This window comes from Dasypus novemcinctus, chromosome 21 (assembly GCF_030445035.2).
Source record: "Dasypus novemcinctus isolate mDasNov1 chromosome 21, mDasNov1.1.hap2, whole genome shotgun sequence".
Lineage (NCBI taxonomy): Eukaryota > Metazoa > Chordata > Mammalia > Cingulata > Dasypodidae > Dasypus > Dasypus novemcinctus.
Window position 1 is genome coordinate 14,844,298 of NC_080693.1, and position 7,628 is coordinate 14,851,925.

Here is a 7,628-nt window from a genome sequence, read left to right on the forward strand (position 1 = left end):
CCTCCGCCTTAGGAATTTGCATATTCTAATGATCGCTGCCCCAGGCATACTAGGCATTCCCAGGGGGTCTTTCTCTAGGGTTCCCTCTGGGGTCCGGAGGGACTGCCCGGAGGACAAGCAGACCCCTTCCACCCCTTGCCCATGTGTCCTCCCTCCTCCAGCATTTCGCGAGCCCCTGCCCATGCCATCTGCCTCTCCAGAAGCTGTGGAAACAGAAATAAGACTCGGTAGAAAGAGGCAAATGAGATGGCACTGGGTGGGTGGGGCACATGCTGGGGGTGGCATTAGAATGGGGCTCTAATGATGGGAAGGATGCTGAGGGGGGCCACGGGGTCGGTGGGCAGTGTAGGAAGTATCTAGGAAAGATAAAGTAGTCCAGGGTGGTTGGCTCGGGAGGCTGAGACCCAGGGTCAGATGCCTCTGGGGACCAGGCAGAGAGCACAGTGAGGAGAGGCTGGGAGTGAGTGGGAGGGCAGGGTGGGGACTGCGGCAAACCCGAGAAAAGGTCTCAGTGTTCACACAAAGCAGACCTGGGATGCCACGTATGGCTTCCAGTTTCAACTTCAGACCTGGGGTCTGCAGGGAGAGATGAGGCGAGGGAACCCTACCGGGCTAGATTGTCAGGGGGGTAAATGGCAGGCTACGGGGACTTCCTTCTGAGGGGTGCTGGATGGTGTTTAGCAAAGTCGTGACCCGGTCAGATTTGTTGGTTAGAAACAGAGGATGGGCTGGGGGCGGGGCTGGGGGGCGGGGAGAAGAAGGGAGGCCCATGAGGAGGCCCTGGGGTCCAGGGCGGAGGCGCGGCCGGGCCAGGGGCATGTACTTTTTCTTACCCCGATTTCATCCTGTAACTATCTCTGCGGGAACGTCTATACCACGCATACAGCGAGAAGGGTCTGGCACGGGTGGCGTGAGTGGCACTTCCAGCGGGGCAGGGCTAAGGGTCCTTAGAGACTGTCTCGTCCAGCCTCTCCCTCCACCCTCACCCCCAGTGACTCGGTTTCCGCCATAACAAAGGACCACAAACCTCGTGGCTGGAAAACAACAGAGTGCCTTCTCTCCCAGCTGCGGGGGCCAGGGCCGGGGGGCAAGGCGCCGGCAGGGCCGCTCACGCGGGCCCGGGAGGCTCCCTCCCGCCTCATCCGGCACCGGGAGGCCCAGGTGCTCCGTGCCTTGTGGCCGCATCTCCCCAGGCTCCGTCTTCACCTGGCCGTCTTCCCCTCTTCCATGTCTGGCAAGGACACGCGCCACTGGATTTAAGGCTGCCCCCCGGGTCATCCAGGGTGAGCTCATCTCCTTAATTACCGGCAAAGACCCTTTTCCCACATAGTCACGGTCACAGAGTCTGGGTTAGGATGTGGACGTGTCTTTTGGGGGCCACCAGGTAGCCTGTTCCACCCAGTTGACAGATGAGAAATGGAGACCTAGAGAGGGGCCACCACCTCCACGTGGCTGCTGGCGTGCTTCGGGGGGACTCTGTTTACCCACCTGTAAAGCTCAGGTGGCTCAAACAATTGGTCTCCTACCTACCATATGGGAGGCATGTGGTTTGGTTCCCAGTGCCTCCTAAAGAAGATAAGTTGGCATGACGGGCAGGCACCGCAAGCTGACACAACAAGATGATGCAGCAAGACACACAAGAAGAAAAACATAATGAGAGACACAGCAAAGCAGGGAGCAGAGGTTCCCAGTGCCTCTTAAAGAGGACAAGCAGGATGGCAAGCTGGCGCAACAAGATGACACAACAAGAGACACAAGAGGAAAAACATAATGAGAGAAACAACAAAACAAGGAACATGGAAGCGGACATGGCTCAAGCAATGGGGCTCCCGTCTACCATGTAGGAGGTCCAGGGTTCGATGCCCAGGGCCTCCTGGTGAAGGTGAGCTGGCCTGCTTGGCGAGCTGGGCCACACGGAGTGCTGGCCTGCGCACAGTACTGCCCCGTGCAGGAGTGCTGGTCCATGCAGAGAGCTGGCACAGCAAGATGACACAACAACAACAACAAAAAGAGTACAGAGGAGAGATAAAAGACGCAGCAGATCAGGGAGCTGGGGTGGCATAAGAGAGTGATCGCCTCTCTCCCACTCTGGAAGTTCCCAACATCGGTTCCCAGAGCTGCCTAATGAGAATACAAGCAGACACAGAAGAACACACAGCGAATGGACACAGAGAACAGACAACAGGGGGTGGGTGGAGGATAAATAAATCTTTAAAAAAACAAACAAACAAGGAATGGAGGAGGCTTAAGCAAATAGGCACCTCCCTCCCACATTGGAGTCCCAGTTCGGTTCCTGGTGTCTCCTAAAGAAACAAAGAAGATGAACAGACACAGCAAGTGCAAACAAGGAGGGGTGGGGAGAGAGGAGTAAATGAAATCAATCAAGTGCAGAGCCCCAGGGCTGGGGCTTCAGAAGCAGCGCCAGAGCCGCGGGATGAGAGCAGAGCGTGAAGCGCAAGGAGGGCTAATTGCTGGGCTGGACCGGGAGGGACCGGAGCCGCCCTCGCTGACGCTTAGAGAGAAGCCCAGTGCCGGGCGTGCGTCCCGAGCCCTTGACCTCGCCGGGCCGAGCCCCGGGAACGCCCTACGCGCCTGCACAACCCAGGCCCCTTCCTGGCCACAGCGTGTCCAGACAGAGATCCCCGGGCCCGCCCGCCGCCGGCCCTCAGGCCTGCAGGGGCAGGGCGAGGAGACCACCCCGACCCCAACCCGCAGGGGAAACCGAGGCTGGAGGTCAGCGGCTGGGCAGGCCTCCCGATGCCCAGCCTGCCCCCGGGGGAAACCTGGGGGGACTGCAGCTGCCCCTCCGGGTGGTGGTGAGAAGTCGGGAAGCCTCACAGACCCCTAGACGGGCTGCAAACCCTTCTGCCACTTCTGCCACCATCCACCGGGAGGGCCCTTCAAGCCCCCAGGGGCAAGTTTTGGGGTTCCCTGGGCCACCCTCAACTCCTGAGCCGTCGGCCACAAGTTCGGGGCTCCCCACCACCCCTTGGGTCTGATCCTGCGCTGGGACCACTCACAGAACTCACGGAAAGCGCGGAAATGACGACTGAGTGTTGGGGGAGTGAAAGGCCACAGACCAGAAGAAGCCAAAGGAAGGGACACCCGGGGCAAGGACCCCAAGGCAGGCGCACGTGTCCTCTCCACGTGGCGTCAGACGTGTCACCCTCCCGCGAGACGCAGCTGCTCAATCCGTGGCGGTGCCCGGCTCTGCCGGGGCCTCGCCCGTGGGCATCGTCACTCCCCGGTGAGCCCGCAGCAGCCGGGCAGGTGGGCTGGCACGGGCTGCGGGGCTCAGAGCCCAGCCCCTCCACGCCGGGTTGGCCTTCCCGTGCCAGGTGTGCAGGTGTGCCAGGTGTGCAGGTGTGCCAGGTGTGCAGGTGTGCCGGTGTGCCAGGTGTGCTAGGTGTGCAGGTGTGCCACCTCAGCAGCATCGGAGCCATCAGGTGAGGCCCCGGGCCTCCCCAGAGGTTCAGGAGAGCATCAGGAAGTTTCCAGGATGTGCCGGTTCTCTCGGTGAAGACCAGCCGAGGTTGTCACTGTAGGATTTGAAGGAGGCAAGGCCCCTGCACCCCGTCTGACCTCGCCCCCCTCTCCTCCCTGGGCCCAGGCTGCCCGAGCCACGGTCCCACCCCAGGACCTTTGCACTTCCCTGGGGCACGCAGCTCCCTGCCGCCCTCACCTCAGGCACCTCTCAGCTCCTCCAGGAGGCCTCGCCCTGCCCCAGCACGTCCAGTCCCTCTTCTGCAGACAGGTATGTCTTCCGGCATGACGTGCCTGGCGTCTGGCTCCCCTAGTTTCCTGTCTGCTGACGTGCTGCAGGTGCTCCCGTGAGCTCGGCGCACCTCAGGCCCGAGAGTGCTGCCTGGGAGTGGACGAACCCTTCCCGGGACCGAGTCTGATCGTGGGTTGGGTCAGCTAAACTGGTCTGCGAAGAGCCGGCGAGTCGATGCTTCCGGCGCGGCAGCGGCTCTTTCCAGCCCTGGAGCACACGTGCAGCAGGGATCCGCAGAGGGCCTGGGCGGGATGGAGGCCCTGGCACCCCCGACGCACAGAAAGGGCCAGGCATTCAGCGTCCACCGTGCGCCAGGCCCGCCGGCGCCCACGTTGCAGGAGGCCAATTGTTCTGTCTTCCGGAAAAGCCCTCCTCGGAAAGGGGTCTTCTCCCAGCAGGGCCCAGGACAGACAGCCGTTGTCTTTTCCCACCATAAGGGGAGCAGGATGGGGGCTCCCTTTGAGAGGGCTGGAAGGAGGGTGCTGGGTGAGCGGAAGGTGAAGGCCGGCTTGGCACGGGCTGAAGGAGCCGGGCCAAGGCCAAACACCGAAGGCGGCTGGGGCCGGAGGGCCCGGGCGAGGGGGGCGGCGGGGGGACACAGCCAGACAGGAGGTCAGGAGGGCTCAGAAGCTTCCGGTTTGATTCCCTGAGGGAAGATTTGGGGCAGGGGCCCTCAGTGATGTCGCAGAGGCAGCCAGCCACCTTTTACTGCCAGGGCGGGGGCCACGCGTGCCTGTTACCCCATGAAGGGAGCAAGAGAAGGGGCTCTGAGTCGGGAGGGGGCCGGCCCAGGGGTCCTCCGACCCCAGGCATGCTCCTGGAACAGAGGGCTTCCTCCCCCCAGAAGAGGGAATGGTGTCCGCGCCCTGCACCCCAGAAAACCCACCGCTGCCGCCAAGGTGGCTGGGCCCGCCAGCTCCACGCGCCTCCACCCCTGGAAGTAGCGCCCTTCCCGGGGATGGTGCCGGGGTCGGGGTCTGCCAGCTGCCCCCAGTGTGTCCTGGACCCCGAGCCCCCAGTCCCCGGGGAGGGGCGCAGGGACCCAGCAGTGGAGGGCGGGCGTCTCGAGCCTGGCCCCTCGTGACTGCGGGCCTTCCGGGGGTTCTTCCACTTGTCCACACTCCTCTGCCAAGGGCGCTGCTAATGTCCACCCCCATCGCACGTGGTGGGGGTAAGTGCAGAGACGCGAAGTAAACGCTCAGGCCGCCGCACCGCGCCACAGCCAGTGCCTGCGGGACCCTTATGTCGTCCGTTGGGGAGGCCTGAAAGCTCCAGGGGGCTTTGGGGCACGATGAGTGGGAGGAGCCGGTGGAGGCGGGAGGCGTGGGCAAGGGCCTGGCGGCCTAAGGCCCAGGTTCACCTCGGGGAAGGAGCAAGGGGGTGGCAAGGCAGCTGCTGGGAAACAAACTGGGGGCTCAGAGCCCCTAAGCAGGCAGACAGCTCTGGACGTGACCCTGGAGCCGTGGGGAGCCATCGAAGGTTTCGGGGCAGGGGGTGTGGATGGCTGAGCCCAGAGGGAGGCCTGGTGTCCGAGCAGTGGGCTTTTGGGGGGCTCAGTGTCCCTCAAGCTGTCCTTTTGATTTTTTAAAAAAAAGATTTATTTATTTCTCTCCTCTTCCCCCCCCCACCCCTGTTGTCTGTTCTCTGTGTCTATTTGCTGCGTCTTCTTTGTCCGCTTCTGTTGTTGTGAGCGGCAAAGGAATCTGTGTTTCTTTTTGCTGCATCATCTTGTTGTGTCAGCTCTCCGTGTGTGCAGCGTCATTCCTGAGCAGGCTGCATTTTCTTTCGTGCTGGGCGGCTCTCCTTATGGGGCGCACTCCTTGCGCGTGGGGCTCCCCTACACAGGGACACCCCTGCGTGGCAGGGCACTCCTTGCGCGCATCAGCACTGCGCATGGGCCAGCTCCACACGGGTCAAGGAGGCCCGGGGTTTGAACCGTGGACCTCCCATGTGGTAGATGGACGCCCTAACCACTGGGCCAAGTCCGCTGCCTGTCCTTTTGATTTTGTGCCCAGGATTCTGGCACAGTGCGCGAACCCTCCGCCTCCCCGCCTGTGCTCGAGGGAGCTAGGTCAGAGTCTCAGCTGCTCCCAGTTCCGAGAGGACAGGGCTGCGTGGGGCGGGGGGGGGGACACAGAGAAGAGTTGGCCCCCCTGGGGACCGGGCACCACAGGGGTGTGCAGAGGCCCCTGGGGGTGAAGGGCGCCTCCAGGGAAGGCGGCTGCACCCTCCCCGCCTCCCGGTTCCCATCCTGTGGACAGGGGTCTCGAGGCTCCGAGAGCCGGGGCGGTCAGCGCCAAGCCACCCGGCCGGGGCACAGGGCCCAGCTCGGGGCCTCTGAGCTTGGGGATCCCTGGAAGGAGAAGCAGGGGTATAGCAGATGGGTCGAGGCGGTGGCCAAAGGTCCCCCTTGGAGTCCGCGGTGACACTGGACTTGCCCGGGCCCCTCGATGGCAGCAGTGTTTCCTGACCCGTGGGGCCCTGTGGGGCCACCTAACCACTCGTCCCGGGGAGCAGAGGGCTGTGGGCGGGCTGAGTGTGGATGGACGAGCAGGATTTTAGCCTTCCGGGCGGAGGGTCCCGCCAGAGGCTGCCCCGCCTTCCCTCACCTGGCAACCCCAGTCTCTGGTTATCTTCGGGGGGCCTGACTCTGGGGAGCCCCTTCCCCTCCCTGGGCCTTTCTCCCCCAGGTGCATGGGGGAAGAGGGTCTTGAAAAGCCCTTCTGCTCCAGCACACAATGCCTCTGGGAACCTCGGGGGGACAGACGCCCGCTCGCCCCAACACACACACCCTGCCACGCCCGGGGCCACCAGGCTCCTGCGCGCATCGCGACGCGCTGCTGGGGAGGGGATCGAGGGCTCCGGATTCCCACCCGCGCTCCCTGCTGGGTCAGCGTCCCGGGCAGCTCCTGGGGCCTAGGGGAGCAGGGGTCTGCCGAGTGGGGCTCAGGCACAGCCGGCCTCCCTGGGGCAGCTGGAAGGGGCCGGGAGGCCCTGCGCTGGTTCACTGGGCGACCCGCAAGCTCCGCTCACCCGGCGCCTTGCCCGGCCTGCTCGGGACCTCTGGCCTCACAGGCCGTGCTCCCGGCCCTGCCCCTCCACTGAACCAACACTGGCTGGCAGGCGTGGAAGGGTGGGGCGGGGGGCCCCTCGCCAGGCCCCAGGGCCAGCGGGCCGGGGACGCGAGCTCCGTGGGTGCCGGGCTCCCTCCAGGCCCAGCCCCACCTGCCGGGCGGCCGGGGGCGTTATGGGAGCCGGGTGCTGCTGGAGCAAAGCGGCACCCACAGGAGGTTACTGGGACGTTCTGCCAACGGGGGGGGGTGCGGGGGGGGGTGGGGTCTGAAGCCTGGACTTCAGCCCACCCTGGCGGGGGGGACGTGCATTTACACAGCTCCCGCCCAGGCGGGGAAATGTCGTGGGTGGGAGGGCGCAGGGGCCCACAGGCAGCCCCCGAGGCCGAGCGTCCCCGCGTGGGGCCCGCGGGCAGCGCCGTGCAGCGCCGTGCAGGGAGGCAGGCGTTCCTGGAAGGCTGGGGAGCGGGGGGCGCTTTGACCTGGAGTGGGTGAAGGGCTCCGTCTCCCTTCGCTGCTCCACGCAGCTTCTTTGGTGAGGGTCTGGGGAAGTGCCGTGCCTCCAGGCACGCAGGCAATGGGGGCCTGGCCTTCCTCAGTGCACATGGGGCGACCGAGTCACAGCTTGTTGATTCCTGCAAGCCTAGTGACAGGGGCCTTCTGGCACTGAGGGGGGCTGCCTCCAGGCTGACCCCTGCCCCGGGACCCGCGTGGGCCTGAGACCCGGGCCTCTGAGCCTCTCCTGGCCGAGCACTGAGCAGGCAGTCTGCCGTGAGCCCCCC

The 7,628-nt window shown here is 64.6% G+C and overlaps 1 protein-coding gene across 1 annotated transcript in view; it reads left to right on the forward strand.

The window, feature by feature from the left end:
• SLC5A10 (solute carrier family 5 member 10) overlaps positions 1 to 7,628 on the forward strand; it is a 63,187-nt gene that overhangs the window by 14,401 nt on the left and 41,158 nt on the right. The gene's annotated exons all lie outside the window — the stretch shown is intronic.